The sequence below is a fragment of the Euprymna scolopes genome, chromosome 32 (assembly GCF_053919585.1).
Source record: "Euprymna scolopes isolate OS-2025 chromosome 32, ASM5391958v1, whole genome shotgun sequence".
NCBI classification, from domain to species: domain Eukaryota; kingdom Metazoa; phylum Mollusca; class Cephalopoda; order Sepiida; family Sepiolidae; genus Euprymna; species Euprymna scolopes.
Window position 1 is genome coordinate 27,745,647 of NC_136513.1, and position 19,354 is coordinate 27,765,000.

Genomic DNA, 19,354 nt, shown 5'->3' on the forward strand with positions numbered 1-19,354 from the left:
AAATCTCTCGACGGAGGCAACCTTTCTAGGGGAATTGCTCTTGACATATCTAAGGCCTTTGATAGGGTATGGCATAAAGGTTTACTTCATAAGATCTCTAGCTATGGTATTGCTGGAAATGTCTTCTCAATTATTAAATCATTTCTTTCTGATAGGTTCATAAGAGTAGTAGTTGAGGGGCAAAAAGCAGAAGCTCACAGTATTAATGCCGGTGTCCCTCAGAGATCCATCCTGGGCCCAACTCTTTTCCTGATCTATATTAATGATCTTCCAAATCACATCCTTACATCATTTGTAGACATCTATACTGACGACACTACCATTTATGGTAGCACATCTAAGACAGTAAACGACCAAGTTCTCTCCAATTCTCTCTCCTCTGGTTTTGAGCACGCAGTACAATGGGGTAAGGAGTGGCTGGTTACTTTTAATGCATCTAAAACCAAGCTTCTCTCTTTACATCATCAACCTTCTGATCCCCATCTGGCATCAATTGAAATGAATGGCTCTCATCTTCAGGAGGCCTCAAGTTTTGACAAGCTTCTTGGCTTGACCATTACTCCTGATCTTAAATGGAACACATACATCAAATCTGTTGCCAAGGTCGCTGGAAAAATGGTGGGATCTTTCTATCGATCCGGTAGATATCTCACTGCTGATGCAATTCTCTATCTATATAAGAGTCAGGTACGTCCAAGGATGGAATACTGTTGCCACATCTGGGCAGGAGCTGCTAGAAAGGACTTGTCCTGCCTTGATAGAGTTCAAAATAGACTTCGTAGCCTCGTAGGAGATGTCCTTTTCTCTTCCTTGCAACCTCTATCTCACAGAAGAGACGTTGCGAGTTTGTCTCTGATGTATCGTTATTTTCATGGAAAGTGTTCGACTGAGCTTCCATCTATGGTCACCCTCGCCAAACTTTCGCAAGAAACACTCGTCTAGCTGTAAACACTATCAATAATTCCACCCATTCTTTATCTGTGCCTAAACCTAAACGTAGATTCCATGAACAAAGCTTCTTTCTTAGAACTGCACGCCTGTGGAATTGTCTTCCGTTTTCCTGCTTTCCGGCTGACTACAATATGGTTGTCTTCAAGTCTAACGTAAATAGGTGCTTGATGAGCCGTTCCATATAAGTTATCAAATTTACCAAATTTTCATTACTAATGATTACTATATTGTCAAATTTCTAATGTACACTCTTAAACCCTTATCCTTGAGTGGTCTCTTGGCCTTGATAATGTGGTGATACCTATGTAAAAAAAAGAAGGATTTTCTCTAAAATTGAAATATGTATTTCTTATTTTAATTCCATTGTTATTAATTGTAATAAATGGAAATTTCTCTAAAATTATATGATTGTCGACTTTAACAGAGAAAACAAGGCCAGAGGGGCTCATATTCGTTTATAATAACGTTCTTGTAAAGTTACCATTTTTTCTATAGTCTACCAATTGTTTGACGCTCATACGAAGTGTTCTTGCTAATTTTCATAACACCAACAAATTATATCTTACGAACACAACTATGTGATATTATGCTATATGAATGACTAGCAAGGCCACCCGGCGTTGCTAGGAACCTTATCTCACAATGAGAACAATTTTGAGGAAGTGTTGATGTCTATGTATCATTTTCCATCTTGAGCAAAATATTATTTTACCTGCCCTAGGATGGGTATTACACAACATATGGATTGAATAACTGTACCTTCCCTAGGACAGGAAATTTAAAGCGTGTGTGTGAAAAAATTCCTTAACTAGGGCTAGTAATATACAAAACATATTTTCTGCTCTGCTAAGTTTTCTGTATGTCACGAGTAGGAGGGTGTGTGTGTTTTCATCAGAGTGCTATAATAAAGAAGTACATGGTATTTTTTATGTCATACTATTCGAATATATTGCATGATTTTCGATTTTGATTACTTATGCACGTCAACGATAGGGATTTCTTTGTTTTTCCTATGGGTACTTCACTTTACAAGTATCTTATTTCTTAGGTAGGATATTGTATTAGTACCTGTTTTCTAATTTAAAACTGAAAGGACTCGATACTTTTAAGTAATTCTCTGTTGTGCTAAATGTTTTGTGCATCTAGAGTAAGAATTTGTTTGTTTTTTTCGTTTGAGTGCTAAAGTGAAGAGACACGTTATTTATCGTTTAAAAGGCATGCTACTCGAATATATAACATAATTTTCGTTTTTAATAACGTGTATGCACGTCACAGGTAGCATTTCCTATGTTTTGTCACATGAGTAATATACTACAAAGCTTCCTAATGTCTTAGCTAGAATAATGTACAAGTGACTTTTTTCTAATATATAGATGAAACTACTCGATGATTTTACATAATTTTCTGTTGTGCGAACATTTCCATATGTCACAGGTCAGAGTTTGTTTTTATATTGGAATATTATTTTAAGAAAGACCCTTATTTCTCATAAAAATTTAATACTATTCGAATATATTACATATTTGTCGGTTTGGATAACTTTTATGCACGTCACAAGTACATTTCTTTTGTTTTTCATACGGGTAATATACTGTACAAGTACCTGTTTTCTAGAGTAGGATGTTTTACAAATAAATTATTTCCTTATTCCTTATTTCCTTATTGATTTTGCAGGAGTTTGCACACGTACCTCCTCTTTAATTTTAACATGAAAGAAGACATGTTTATGTAATTTTCTGTTGTGCCAATTTTTCTGTACGTCAGAGGTAAGAATTTGTTTTTATCTGGATGCTGTAGTGAAGATCCACCTTATTTCTCATATGTAAGTCTAACTAATCGAATATAAAACGTGATTCTCGAGTTTATGAACTTTAAGGTATGCTACAGCTAAGAGTTTTTTTTATTCAAAATCAGTACTATACTGCACAAGTGCATTATTATTTTGATAGAGTTTCTTGAACACATAAATGCATTCAAATGTATGTGCTCATTGTATGTGATTTTTGGAATTTGACATCTATACAAAAATACAAACATATATAATGCATAACATTCATAATGATCAGTTAATTAGTTGAGGAGTGAAAAAAATACACACACATATATAATCATATAAACCTAATTAAAAGTCATAATGTTCGGTTAATTAGTTAAACAGTGAATCCAATCCATACAAATATATAAGCATATACACAAAATAAAAAGTATATATTGACCGGTTGATTAATTCGGTAGTGAATACAATAAAAACGAATATATAATAATATACGCATAATTAAAATTCATAATGATCGGCTATTTAGTTTAGGAGTGACTCCAATATATAAACCACAGTAAAAATATACACATAATTAAAGTTCATAATGATCGGTCACTTAGTTTAGAAGTTAATCCAATACATAGAAATATATACTCATATACACATAATTACAATTCATATTGAGCGTTTAATATGTTTAGTCGTGAATCCAATACAAAGGCATATATAAACATATACATATAATTAAAATTTATCATGATCGGTTAATTAGTTTAGGAGTGAACCCAATACGTAGACAAATAAGAACATATACATATAATTTAAATTCATAATGATCGGTCCATGGGTTTAGGAGTAGATCCACATACAATATATACTCATATACACATAATTAAAATTTATAATGATTGGTTAATTAGTTCAGGAGTAAATCAAATTCATAGGAATATATAATCATATGCGTATAATTAAAACTCATAATGATCGTTAATTAGTTTACGAGAGAATCCAATACAAAATGCTTTTACTTGATCTATTTACGTGATATTTGGAATGTAACAAATAAGTCCATATCTCATATATGTTTTGGATATAATATTTTCGTTACGTAAATCAACATTTTTGTTCTGTATTTTTAATAAATAAATGCAGGGACACAAAACACGCTAGTTTTAATGATCCCACCTTGTCTTATCTCTCAGATCTTTGAAGTAAAAGATAAGATTAATACATTTAAGCATGGCCCTCCAATGGCAAAACATGCTCCAAACGCATATGACGGCTATCGTTTACTACTGGAAAACTTGCATTGAGAATGATTGCTAATAATGTACTTTCACTTGATCACGCTAAGATTGTCGATATATAACACTAAGATTCATTAATTTCCAAATTCATTTTAATTTCCTGACAATGAATTGTGAATATATGAGAAGTTCCCTGCTAATAGGGGCAACGTTTGCTTTGTTAAGGGATTCCACTCGTTGGACCAGAATCTGTTGCATAGATTATTACGTAAGCATAACGCATTAGTCTCTCTTTCTCCATTCTCTCTCTCTCTCTTATATATATATATATATATATATATATATATATATATATATATATATATATATAATTTATAATTATAAATATATTTAAATGTAATTATATGTGCATCATATATAATTCTATATACCTACATCCATCCATCCATCCATACATACATACATACGTATGATGATTGAAACGTCTTGTCAGACGAGTACCACTCTCTAAGACATTTAAAATCCATGAGCCAAAATGCCTGAGGGAGTATCTATACAAAGATGATGTTACAGAGTCTTAGCTTTGTACGACAGCTAATCTCTCTCTCGGTTCAAAATGTTGAGATCCAGCAACAAGCAAGAGCAAGATAGCCAACAACAAATTAAACTGCAGACCAGCTTAATGCGGGTACTGGTCTCCTGCTTTATGTTTTTTTTAAATCAGAGATCTGCTTCTCCTAGAAAGGTTGCCTTCACCACGGCTTACGGGAGCCTTCTCCACCCCAATACATATATATATATATATATATATATATATATATATATATATATATACAATTTTATATATATTATACGTGCAATTATGTTATCAAAAGTATATCTTCAGCAAAAAATCATCATGATAGAAAACGCTCAGTTCTCTGAAGAGGTGCAATTAAATAAAATTAAGTAAAAGATTAATAATAAATGTTACATACATCTTTATGAGATCAGATCAATAAGAAAAAGTAAAAGAAGGAGCAGATAAAAGAGAACCCCATTTGAACCATGGCATTTCGAAGTTAAATACTTCTCTTAATAAGAGGAGTAGAACCAGAATTATACAAAATGAAAATATAGATAGAAACTGCCTTATTTAAATTTAGATTGAAAATAAGAATGGATAAAACAAATAAGAAAAATTAGGAATAGGTATAAAGTATTAAGTATAATCTATAACTTAAAAAAAACAATGAAAAATGTGAAATAATTACATAATATAACAAAAGGGAAGAAAATAAGTATAAGTTAGGAGTAAGTTGTTATGTTGCGTACTCACCGAGGCATAAAAGTCTCGGTTTAACTTGTGCGAGATCGCGTTTTCCGGTGGCCCAATCATTGTATATTGTCTTAATAACGTTTCACCTGTATCCGGCATTACAATTTTCTTTTTATTTCCCTTGATATTGCGCTAAGGCTAACGTTCTTTGCTATTAGACTCAAAGGTTACTTTGTGCGTGGATTGGAAATCCTAGATCATTAGAAATCGCCACTTCCTACACTGAGGATATCGAAAGCATGAACACTTTCGTCTGGTGGTAGTAAACTTATTAAATGGGCATGCTCCTGACTGTGTATATGTTCATACATCAATTATTAATCAATCAATTTCGTTTTGGTTTTCCCTTTGGCATTTTATCACAAGCTGCCTATTCCGTTGTCCTGATTGATCATCCGTTGTCATGTTTTCTTGCTAGGTGCCTTGCCCATCTGTGGTTTGATGTCTTGATGAGTATGGCAAAAACTTATGACTACAACGTACAATTAATGTATCGTGTTTTAAATATATTTTTGAATGGAAATCGTGCTATACAAGCATGTGTCACATGATTTAAGAAACTTAAAACACTACTAATTTAATGTCGAATAACAGAGAGCGATAAATATAGAAATTGATGAATTAAAACGCAGGTACCCATTTGCACATAGAAAGTGAGGACAAAAATAGAATAATGGAAGAGATTATTACGAGTCTGCGACTCCCTCAAGAGGGTAGATTAAGACACGTGGTCGTTTTATTATACGAGAGACACATAGCGCGTCAAAAAATGTTTATCTCGAACGGACAAAAATAAATAAATAAATAAAAATAAAAACAAATTGTGATCAAGTTAAGAAGGATATCTTATCTTCTGACGGGGCACGGCGCAGATCATTCTTGTTATGGTGAAGAAATGATGGTTCTGTCATGGAAACGGATGAATTGAAGAGGAAAATCGACTTAAAAAATAATGAGGACTTTTAAAAGGAAGTTAAAAATTAAAGAAAAAAACAGATATATAAACAAAAAAAGAACAGATGAAATGAGAGACGAAAACTATAGGACTTGTGCCTCTGCTGGCTTATTATCCGCCAAACTGTGCAAAAGGCACACATACAAAATGGCAGCCATTTGTCCAAAATTTGATCGTTCTGATTTTTTACTAAAAATCTCCAAATACTAATTCGTGAAAAAAAAAATAATAATAATAAATAGCAGAAAAAACATTGTTGTTGATAATGTAATTATATTTTCTACGCGGAACTTAATGTTGTTGTTTTTTTTTTTTTTTTAAGAAAGAAATGCAATTCCATCCGACACTGTTAGGCTCGAGTCCACATTTAAGTGCCCCGCCTCCCGCACTCGACATGTCCTAATTCTATTCATTTAGTGTTTTTCATCAGTCATTTACTTGTTCGACAATTTTAACAACACCCCTTCATCTCCCGTATGAGTGATAAGCCCCTCTTTTTTACTACAGGCAGAAATTTTAAAAGAAATACTCATTCTTGTTATTGTTTTTATTTAGTATTCTTGAAAACGCTGACGTCACATCCTGTTGTTTTGTTCGTTGTTTTTTGTAATATCTTCCCGTTTTTAGCCATGACATTTGAACCTGTGAATACTTCGTTTGATCTGCAAACAGTAAATTACAATTTGTTTTATATTTAATGTGTAATTCATATAATAAAGTAAGACCCCCGCAGTACGGTGGCTCTAGGATACGTTTTTTTTTTTCAGGTTACGATTTGGAATACGGTGTTTTCCGGACCATGAATGCAGTATTTGTCCCGCCTTATGGTGTTATTTATAGTTTGATAACGTGCATAGTTATTATATACTGTAGGATACTTTGCTACTAATTTTTAATGCCGTATCCCGAGGTTTTACTGTAGTTTAGTTTAATTCTTCCAACGACTGTGATGGTCATTCTGATACTACTATTCGCAGAAGTACTAATAATACTACTATAATCAAGTTGTTATTTTTTATTTCTCTGTGATAACATCTATGTGATGATATATATTTTCATGTAAACTAGCGGGTGGCGCTTTCCACCTGGAGACATGAGATTTCAGTAAATTTACAAATAAACAAAAAGCATATATGTTTAAGAACATTAAAATGATCAGCTACGTCCTAAACCGGGAATGCCTCCTATTTTTTATTCTACCCGAATGGATGAAAGAGGATTATAAATTGCATTGTTACGATGACTTATCAGCTTATGACCGAACATTTCATTTTTCTCTTTCAGCTATAAACAGTGCAAGGCTCGGAGAACGCAACTCCTGCCATGGACGTGAGTCAGAAACATAAACGCGCTATTTAATTTTCGGGCTAAATAAATTGAGAATGGTGAGTGCATAACTCTTCGTCTTTTTGAATTTTAAAATGGCTTAACTTTTGGGATTAAATACCCAATTTTGCACAATGTAGAAACTATGCATAAATAGAACCGACCTTAATAGTTAAACGATACCGATCATATAATAATGATATACGAACAATAATTAATTAATTCATAAGGAATCGCTCTTTAAAGAATATACAAATGTGTTAATCTTTTTCAGTCGGTTCCAGATACATGACTGAGTATATTAAAATTCCGTTTTTATATTTTAAATAAACTTGATCTCATATATATATATATATATATATATATATATATATATATATATATATATATAATATGGAAAAGAGAAAAACAGCAATAAATATACTGACTACAACAAATATCGAAATATAGATATAAAGTTCGAGATTGCTTTTGAAATCTCTCTCTCAATATATATATATATATATATATATATATATATATATATATATATATATATATATATACTAAACTTATACATCCCTACGGACTCACACGGAGAGAGAGAGAGAGAGAGAGAGAGAGAGAGAGAGAGAAAGGGAACGTAAAGCAATGCTTTTTAAAAGAGAATATATTATGTAAAGATAGATACAGTAGAGGAGAAAGGGGCACATATGCAGATAAATACAGAAATACACGAAATAAAACAGAAAGACGCAGGTTCTAAGAAACAGACAGATAGACATGTCTAGACAGATGATTATGCTGTAATGTCATGTGCCGAAGGTCATGGAAGCGAGGTTACCTAGCGTAACTGACCTTGTCGACATTGTTGTCTCACGTGGCGCTTACCTCTCGCTTGGTGGCACAAAATTAGCCGTTGTCTAAGTGGCCGAGTGCCCCCTGTGTTGGCCCGAGTCGTTGAACAATTTATATCTGAAAGCATCCGGGAGGGATGTTTGATCTCCACGCCCCCCTCCCACTGACACACACAAACACACATATACACACACACACACACACACGCGCATATTCCATAACAAGCGATAATAGTCGATTTCTGAGAAGTGGACGGTATTAGAAACGAGGTGGAATCAGGATAAGATACAGCGTTTAATTCCTGACTGTATTATGGAATCAGAAAAGGTGGTTGGTTGGTTGGTCGAGATATTACAACGAGATAGATTGATGGAGAGATAGCGGAAGAGGGAAAGAGAAAGATGGAGACTGTGTTAAATATTACTCCTATTCACGGTAAGAAGCCAATGCCCAGCTGAAGGACAATGACTCTTGACGCGTCCGTCATTGCATGAACCAGGTCTTCCGGGCAGCGTTGCATAACAAAGCGTTTGATTACGCACAAAGAAAGAGGCAGGCGAAATCAGGCGAGGCTTCTGGGCCTACAGTGGTCAAGAAAGAAAAGGGCAGTCTTCTGTGTAGATTAAGAGGGACGCAAAAGACAGAGATTCGGTGGGGAAAGGCAGAGAAATCCGGCGGATTATAAATGATGAACGTAAATAAAAACTGTAAAATGATACACGAAACAAAAACTAAATAATAAAAAAATAGAAGAAAGCTGTTTTTTTTTTATTCATGTATTTTATAATCAATTATTTACATACATTTTGTACAGTTATTATGTTTGGTTATAGCCTTTTTATGTCATATTGCAAAATGAAAATCTGTGTTAAATGCCCGTATATAGACGCGACCTGTAAGACGGTTAAAATGTTCAAGGTGAAATTTCTAGGGATCAACAAACTGAAATAGGCATGCACTGTAATGGTTGCTATCACTCATGGTAAACAGTTCTCCCCACTATTATTTCTACAATACTGGCGACTGTTTTCATTTTATGTACAACATGATCACGTTGACCCACCGGTTCCTGTATGATCACTGAAGTTAAGTCTCGTTGAGTCTGGTCAGTACAAAATGTGTTAATATTTGGGAATACCAGGCACTGTATGAAGAGATTGTTCAGACCGCCGTTCAAGAACAGCAAACAACCAACGTGGTTATTTCGCCTGACCAGAATATAGACGTGACTTGGGACTGCTTGTAGAATTGATATATCCATAAAAGGGAACGCCGATTCAGTCCGCCGTGTGTGAATGATCTTTGCTTCTATTCGCATCTTTAATGTTATTCTAACGAAATTTCAGCCGATGTATCCTTTGTCCTGTTTCTATGTATATATCTTGTCGACCTCATGATGTCTTATATTTTTTTAGTATGTACTAACGTATAACAATATATCCATGTACAAAGTTTACTCGAGTATGGAATTTAATGATTCGGTAAAAAAGGTGAGCATTAGTAACGATGGTTAGACTTGAGTAGGATTTAAATTCCAAGTTTTAATCTAAAATTCCTTTTTGTAAAATATAAAAACAAACAATTGTCTACCTTCAACCCTAAAATATTTCTCTATTCTATCCGCGCCTAAATCTAAACGCGACCTCCATACAAAGCTATTCTTTCCTACGACTGCTTGCCTGTGGAACTCAGTTCAACAGTGAGCTACTTTTCAGCTGATTAAAATATGGTAAACTTCAAGTCCAATGTAAACAAATTCTTTCGGAGCCGCCCCCTTATCAATGCATTTCTACCCAAGTTTAAGCACGGACTATTAACGCGGTGTTGTCTCAGTTACTAAGATACACTCAGTTACACTTATCCTCGAGTGTCTATCTGCCCTTGATAAGTGGTGTTACTCGTGTAAAAATTGAACAGCTCGAGAAGAATTTTTAACGCTTGACTCGAAATTACCCATGTTATAGTATGCGTGGAAGAAGCCTCGTAGTGTGTTGCTTCCACGGAGCCGTCTATCCCAGGAATATACTTAGCTCATATTAGGAAAATAAGATCTAGATTTAAAGAGGATTAAAGGCAAATGAACAATAGTTGTAGCAAGATGAGTTCTCAAGGAGAATAATATAGAGGGAGATTTTGAATTAAAGCTCAGTTGCCAACTAGTATGGAAACAATGTTAAGGTACAAGAATAATGAATCCATACGGACTTTCAAGTACATCCCTAAAATATGTCATTATCAATGTAAATGATGCAAAGCGTACCGTGCGAAAATGCACAACAGTTTAATTAAATTAAAAACAATGATTGCAATGTGAAAACTTTTTCGATAAAGGAACCGCCGTGTTGACACAAATTATATCAAATTAAAGCTAAACAACTGATTTCTATTGAGAGTTAAGTACACAATAGCTCATCAATCGGATGGGCTGTGGTGTTAGTCTATGAAGTGCCATGGTCTCTATATGTGCTGCATTTATATAAATCAGTATATTTTTAATGGGTTTTGTCATCGGAATACAACTCGAGTTTCAAATTTACAATATGGCAAAATATTAGTAAGTAGTTTTACGTTCAAACTTGAGTTCTTCAACCGGGAAATTATCCTTTTATTCCAAAACCAATGTATAAGTTATTTTTGAAATAACTTCTACTATGTTGACATAGTAACGGCTTATTAACTGTGAACTTCCAGGAGATCGACTCTCGCAGACCGTTGCTTCCCGGTTTTCAGGTCGAACGTATTTATCACTTACTGTATGAGGGACCCCTTTCAGGTTAAGGGATGAGGGTGGCAACATAATTTTTGCTAGGCCACAGTACCCGATAATTAGTGGCATTGACTTGATTCTCCTCCATCGTCTGACCTTGTGTCACACCTTCTTGCGGTGCGAAACATGCAAATAATACGCGTGAGTTCCTGCAGACAGGACGAACATTTTAAGATTATATCGATGTACTTGCGTCTCCACGATAACCGTTAGGTTTATCGTTGTGCTTATGTATAGAATATCCAGCTCTATAAAATGAAACTCTTCGGATGGATCTAAACTATAACATATACAAGACAGGAGAAATTATCCCCCGCCGACCGAGGACAGATGAGATGCTTCACGTTGATCCTAACCTGAATGCGATTCATAGACAATTGGCAGCGGATAATACATCGCTGATCGCATATTAAATTTTAATTGAGCAATTTGTAAATGAAAGTATAATTGTTGAATTTCAAGATGTCGAGGTACATAATGTGATCAGCATGCTATAGGTAATGGCATACTGAATTCAAATTTGATTCGAAGAATGGTGCTAAAGTAGCTGAACCTGGGAAGATTCCACAGCAAATTCATCCAAATGTAATATATTGTTGTTGGCATTCTGTAGATAGTCAGCGTAAATAGAGACGTTCATATATTATTGTTATTTATGTAGTGGTCTAAGCTAGCAGGGAGATCCGGGTTGTAAAGTACGATTAAATATGATATTTTATGTTTGACATATTTCGTATGTATTATTATAGAATTAATATTCTATAGATTTTTATATATATTTTTCCAAGAAAATATATATCCATATAATGGGTGCATATTAGTTGAGTACACACACACACACACACACACACACACACACACACACACATATATATATATATATGCATACACACACACACACATATATATATGCATACATACACCCCCACACACATATATATGTGTGTGTATGTATGCATATATATAATATATATATATATATATATATATATATATATATGTGTGTGTGTGTGTGTGTGTACGCAAGTAATATATATATATATATATATATATATATGTGTGGGTGTATGTATGTATATATATATATATATGTATATATATATATGTGCGTGTGTGTGTGCACACATTATATGGATATATATTTAAGTGGAAAAAATATATATAAAAATCTATAGAATATTAATTCTATAATAATATATATATATATATATATATATATATATATATATATATATATATATATATATATATATATAACTTAAGTACAATCAGATATACTCTAAATCGAAACCAAAACTTATAAAAAATTCTTGATGAACTTATTTTTAAAAAGTATAGATCACTGGAGTGCCATCAGCTATAATCGAAACCGAAACGAGAGATGGAAGTCCATAACAATTAAACGACTTAGATGTAAGCGTGACACAGAAAAAAAGAACACACACGCACACACACACACACACATACCCACACACACTATCCTATTTCTATATAGATTTTGCACGAATAACGTTAATAAATATTTCAGAAATTATTTTTGGAATTTTGGAACTGAGAATTAATTTTCATATTTTTGTAATAATCATATTATTACTACTTCTACTGATTTTACAACTACGCAACTTGAGTATCATGTTCACAGTGTTTTCGTCGACATAACCGCCGGCCTTTCAAGTGTATTGTGTAATAATATTAAATATTTTTTGTCGAACTCCTTACTCTACTCGGAATTTGAAACGGTATAATATAATCCACGGAAACCATTTTTTTCTCGTTCCGTCAGCCATGATTGCGTGGACGCCATCTGTAATTCGTATTATTTTTTTGAGTGTCGGCTGCAATGATGATTAAAGATTAAGCCTCGAAGAGTATTTTGGTCCAAACTAAATTTTACCAAGTACTTTATATAAAACTTAACGCGCTCTTGCGCTCTGCGTGGATAAAGTTATTACTAACATAATCTTTTCATTGTTTTGACGAGTTATGTTGATATCTTATATGCTTTATATACTGCCATGTTGTTCTCATTTGATTGACTGTGTTCAACTTTGAACTCGATGAAATATGATCCTGACCAGACAATAAGAAATACCTCAATAATAATCGCAAGTATTAACAACTTCGATCAACACGCTCAATATACCGAGAGGCAGGCGTTCCAATCTTGATATATTAAATACATGTTCACTTACAAATCTGACTTTCTCGTTAAGGCTAAACAGTCTTTGTACCATGCTATATGGAATTCTCCAGTTGAGGAGTACATTTTTTCGGAGGACGGTTCTAGTGACGGTGACAGTGGTCTCCATTCGTTTCATATACATCTCATTTAAAACACCAGAGGGGCAATCTTCTGCATCAATTCAACTATGAACACCTCGAAAACGTCCAACATAACTATGAACAGACAGACGGATGTCTGCTAATAAACGTCTCCTCTTCTATTAGCGATACTCTATGGAATCTAAATCAACAACTATCTAATGTAAAAATGATATACAAGCGTGCATCTACCTATATTCGAACCCTCATAATTGATATGTTACATCATTTTTCTGAATAAAGAAACAGAGCTGCTAGAAAGGACTTGCCCTGCCTTGATAGAGTTCAACATAGACTTCGTAGCCTCTTAGGAGATGTCCTTTTCTCTTCCTTGCAACCTCTATCTCACAGAAGAGATGTTGCGAGTTTGTCTCTGATGTATCGTTATTTTCATGTAAAGTGTTCGACTGAGCTTCAATCTATGGTCCCCCCTCGCAAAACTTTCACAAGAAACACTCGTCTAGCTGTAAACACTATCAATAATTTCCCCCACTCTTTATCTGTGCCTAAACCTAAACGTAGATTCCATGAACCAAGCTTTTTTATTAGAACTACACGCCTGTGGAATTGTCTTCCGTTTTCCTGCTTTCCGGCTGACTACAATATGGTTGTCTTCAAGTCTAACGTAAATAAGTTCTTGATGAGCCGTTCCATATAAGTTATCAAATTTAACAAATTTTCATTGCTAATGATTATTATATTGTCCAATTTCTACTGTACACTCTTTAACCCTTATCCTTGAGAGGCCTTTTGGCCTTGATAATGAGTTGATACCTATGAAAAAAAAAGAAAAAGTCAAATATGAACAAGTTCTAATTGAATCGTCCCCCTAAGTAATCCAAGTTACAAAATTCCCACTGTTTACTATGCTAAAATCACAATGAATAATGTATACCTATTAACCCTTATCCTCGAGTGGCCTTTGGGCCTTGATAAGTGGTGTCACCCTTGTAAAAAAAAAAAATTGCAGGTAAATAAAATGCATGGTGTATGTTCACTTTTTTTTTCAATGATTCATCGACGCCGAACCGGTGAAAGTGTGGAGTACACCTTCACTCTTTAGAATTCTAACATTTAAAACTGTATTTTGACACGTAATTTAATCATTAAAGAAGGTTACTTACGGGGTCAACACAAACAAGTCATCTATCCACTATGCTGCGGATTATTGACAAAAAAGCTAACTTTTATATGTATTTCTCGTGGATAAATATGACAGCACTAAAGACCTCGGAAAGTGTACCTGTCGTTTGTGAAAAATGTTGTCCCTTCGGAATAAAAAAAGAAAAACAGCCAAGCATGCACCTGAATAATTTGAGAGCACGTGGTGAAGCAATTGAAAAGTGCTTAAAAACAATATGTATCATTTTTTTTTTAAATGTAAAACGTGTTAACTGAATTCCCGATTTGGGTGTTTCTGTCATTCTTTTGATTAAATGATAATACGTAGATAATATATCCTTTGGGAGGCGAAACAAAGATACGAATCGTTAGATAACATTGAAGCTGAAGAAAATAATTAACATATAAAAGGCAATATATTACGCTTTCAGTACGAAGATGAAGACACATTACATGACACACATACAAACACACTCACAAACACACACATATATTTATATATATATATATATATATATATATAAATATATGTATATATATAAATATATATATATAAATGTATATGTATGTAAAAGAATATATATATATATAAATATATGTATATAAATGTATATGTATGTAAAAGAATATATATATATATATATATATGTGTGTGTGTGTGTGTGTACGTGGCAAGCGTGTGTATTTAAAATTGCTTCGTATAAAACATTTATATTTCAGCTCATGCATCTGCTTTCATTTATCTGGAGGTTTATGGCTGCATACATATACGTGCGCGCCGTGCACACACGCACACACACACGCACACACACACACATATATATATGTATACATACATTTATATATATATATATATAAATGTATATATATATATATATATATATATATATATATATATATATATTTAAAAAGTTTGAGTCATGCCCAGGATACCTACATCTACAATGGCGGAGGTGTTTGGTAGAGTCTGCAAAGCCAACCCTTTTCGCCCCCAAACTGATTAAAAAGCTTGGTGTATGTTTGAATATATTTGATGTAACTTTTTGCATGTTTAGGCCGAAAATTGGCTGAATAGGGATAGAAATTAGCATACTAAAATATAAATTCCGCTATTTGTAACAAGAGAATTGTATTAATTCCAGTGGTTAGACATCAGGTCTTTTCGTGCTATTACTTTATGTCCTCCATTATTATTGCATTACTCTGATTACTCTTTTTTACATTCCTCTTACCACCATATATTCTCTTCTTCAGTTTCTACTTTTATTTTTTCTCCCTAATAGGTTTGTGTACCTCTCTTTATCTTCGTTTAATGCTCATTTGTTTTTCTTCTTCTTCTTCTTCTTCTTCTTCTTTTTCTTCTTCTTCTTCTGCTTCTTCTTCTTCTTCTTCTTCTTCTTCAACTGCTTCTTTTTCTGTCTCTTGTTCTCTTCTTCTTCCTCTGCTTCTTTTTTCTTTCTGTTGTGTTGTTCTTCTTCGTCTTATTATTATTATCATTATTATTGACTCACAAGCAGCTTTCAAACAGGTACCCAGAGATCTTTCCCTGCAAAAAGCATTTGGTGTTCCCTGGAAGCTGAGTGACAACAAGTTTCTCCAGGTGTTCTGTACTGTTCTCCTCTGTCAATACCATTTGAAAATAAATTTTCATCATCACAACAGCTGCCTTCCATTGATTTCTCGTTGGCAGCAGCTATTGGTCTTTGTTGGGATTTGATTGGCTCTAAGCGTCTCTAAGGTTCTAGTTCTCCTCGCACTTATTCGTCTAACGTCTGGCCAGTTCATCAGTCTTTCATTCTTCTTTTCTTCTTCTTCTTTTCTTCTTCTTCTTTTTCTTCTTCTTCTTCTTCTTCTTATTATTATTATTATCAACTCACAACGGGTTTTCACTCACAGGCCATCACCAAAGAATTCTCTTTGTGAGCATTTGTAATTTTTGCGTTATTACAAAAACCGTTAACCATTGATGACTTGTTGATAGCGATATTGGTCTTTACTAGAAGTAGCAATAAACCTCCTCAAGGTCTCAGTCTTTTTGCACTTATACAGCGGAAGCCTTGTTAGTGCATTATTTTCTTGGTTTTACTATCTTTCTTGACTATTTGGCGCTGTGCAAACTTGCTGGTACCAGTTTTAATTTGGTGTTGAGTGAGAAGGGAAAAAGAGTAAGTGGGAAGGGGAGAACGGGAAGCGAAATGAGGATAGGGAGAGAGAGAGGAGAGATTGTTATTATTATTATTATTATTATTATTATTATTATTATTATTATTATTATTTGTAATTAACATCTTTTTAAGCCACAATAAATTGCCCCTCTTTATGCTGCCTCTATTGCACTATCGTCCTCATATTGTTCTTGTTTTCTATTTGTTTGTCCTTTTTCTTCTTCTTCCTATTATATTTTCCTATATTTTTTCCTCTCATTCATTGAAGCCTTTTGTGTTTTGCTTTTTTCGTTATTCTTTGTGATTTCCGCTTGCTTTTTTTTCTTTAGTTCTTAATCTTCACACTTTGCATCATTGTATTCATTCTACGTTGGTGATTTCCACTTTTCTCATTTTTAAATTTATTAAGAAACCATTTCTAATTATCATTCGGTTTTATTTCTTCCTTTCCTTTCTGTTCTTTTAGAAAAAATTGTGTTCGGTGTAATTTTAGTTTGCGAATTTGATTTTTTTTTTTCATTTTTGTCGAGCCTTTTGCCGTCTTAACTTGCTGTATTCATTTTTGCCTCTTCTTTTTTTCTTTTACTCTACTGGACCTGGTTTCCCTCCTCCGCTCATCGTCTTTCTCCTGCTTCATCTCTTTTCCTCTTTTATTCTTTCTTTATTCTTTAAAGCGTGCTTGTTTTTTGTTCTTTTTTTCCCCTGTTTTCTTTTTTCTAAATTTAATTTTCTACTTTTTCTACTACTACTGCACAAAACTACTGCATAATGCCTGTTTTTCTTCTACAAAAACTGTTTTCTATTTCTCTAACGTTACCTTTTTTTCACCCCCGTCCCCCTTCCCTTGTGTTACTTTTTTTTGTTTTAGGATGTATCATTTCAACTGTTTATGTTTTTTTTTTTTATTTTGTTTTCCTCATCTTTTGCATATTTGTAATTCCTCTCTTTTCTTCCTTGTCCTCTTCTTCTTTTTCTTCTTATTTCCATCATCCTTGCTTAAACATTTTACTTTTATTTATCGGGACGGCTATCTTCCTCCTCCTTCTTCTCCGGTCCCAGTGCCCCTCAGCGCCGACAGGGCAACCAGCTGTTTCCTGCCAGGCCATCTGCGCTCAAAATTTCCACAAACTTACCGGAAGCCGACACCCTTTTAACTTTTACTTTCATTTTCACTATTGTCCGACTGAAAGATCAACCCCCACCTCACACCAGGTGACGGCCGTGGTTCCTGCACCGCCTTTTCTCATAAACCCGAGCGGCAATTCGCCTCGCACAAAAAAAAAAAAACACACATGCCCGCGATGTACCAAAGAGAATATGGCAACGCTCACAAAAAATAATTAAAAAAAAATAGTTTCCTTTTCAAGTAATTTATGGATATTTTAATTTAATCCGTATGTTCTCTTAAAGCATCACGATTACTCTTAAAATATTCACTTCATTAATACATTCCAATTTGACTCGTTCAAGCAGAACATTTTACCCTATAAAAATAGTAAAATACTACAGGAAAGAAGAGAAAGGGAGATTAAAGGGAAATCCAATATAAGAAAAATTTAATGCAGTAAGACCTATGCATATCTGCAAGGGGCATTACGATAGAGAAGCAAAAACAAGAAAAACTGACAAAAAATACCTTTATTATATGAACGGTAATGGCCAAAGGATACGCAATGAATAGACGTTGAAAAAAATTAGAAAATTAAAGAGAAATAAAATTTTATGTGAATAGCGATTTTTTGGATAAGTTCATCTCTCCATCTGTTTCTAGCATTAGACGTAATAGGTAACATTGCGGATTTTGTCATATCTGTATATATCTTGCCAAACACACGCGCGCATACACACGCGCGTGCACACACACACATATATATATACATTTATATATAGGAATATATGTATATATATGTATATATATATATATATATATATATATATATATATATATATATATATATATATATATATAACTTTATTATTTCATCAGCCCATGGAAGTACCGTTTTGTCAATGCTACAACATTCATTATGAAGCCAAGTAAAAAAAAAAATCTTCTCCATTTAAAGCGTATATCCCCAATGTAATTCCACACGCGCTCCCATACACTTTATTATCTATTCGTCCATGGAATGTATTTTACTCCCACTTTTAACACAAAACTCCACTACTAGATACGTGATTTTTTATCTGTAGATATTTTTAAAAGACTCTGAATAACACCTTTTAGAATCTCTTATTGGATCTAGAATTAAAACTTCATACTCTCACTGGATTTCTGCAACACTGATTATTGGACATTTTTTGAGTATTTTTTATTTCCTGTAAACTTTCACTATTCTTTTAAACCTTTAATTACTACCGTTTTTGCCCTAGAAAAAGCAGCAAGATCCCATTTCCGTTCGAAGAAAACCCCGGTTTCGTCTTTTGTTGCGGACCATCTACGTAATGGCCAGTTGTGTACAAATCCAAGCATCGTCAGGAGGATTTTATCATGTCTGAAAAGAACACAATGTTCAACGAACGAGATCGGAGATGCGCTGGTTAAAATTCATGTCTCTAACAATCCAAATTATGACAACAAAACA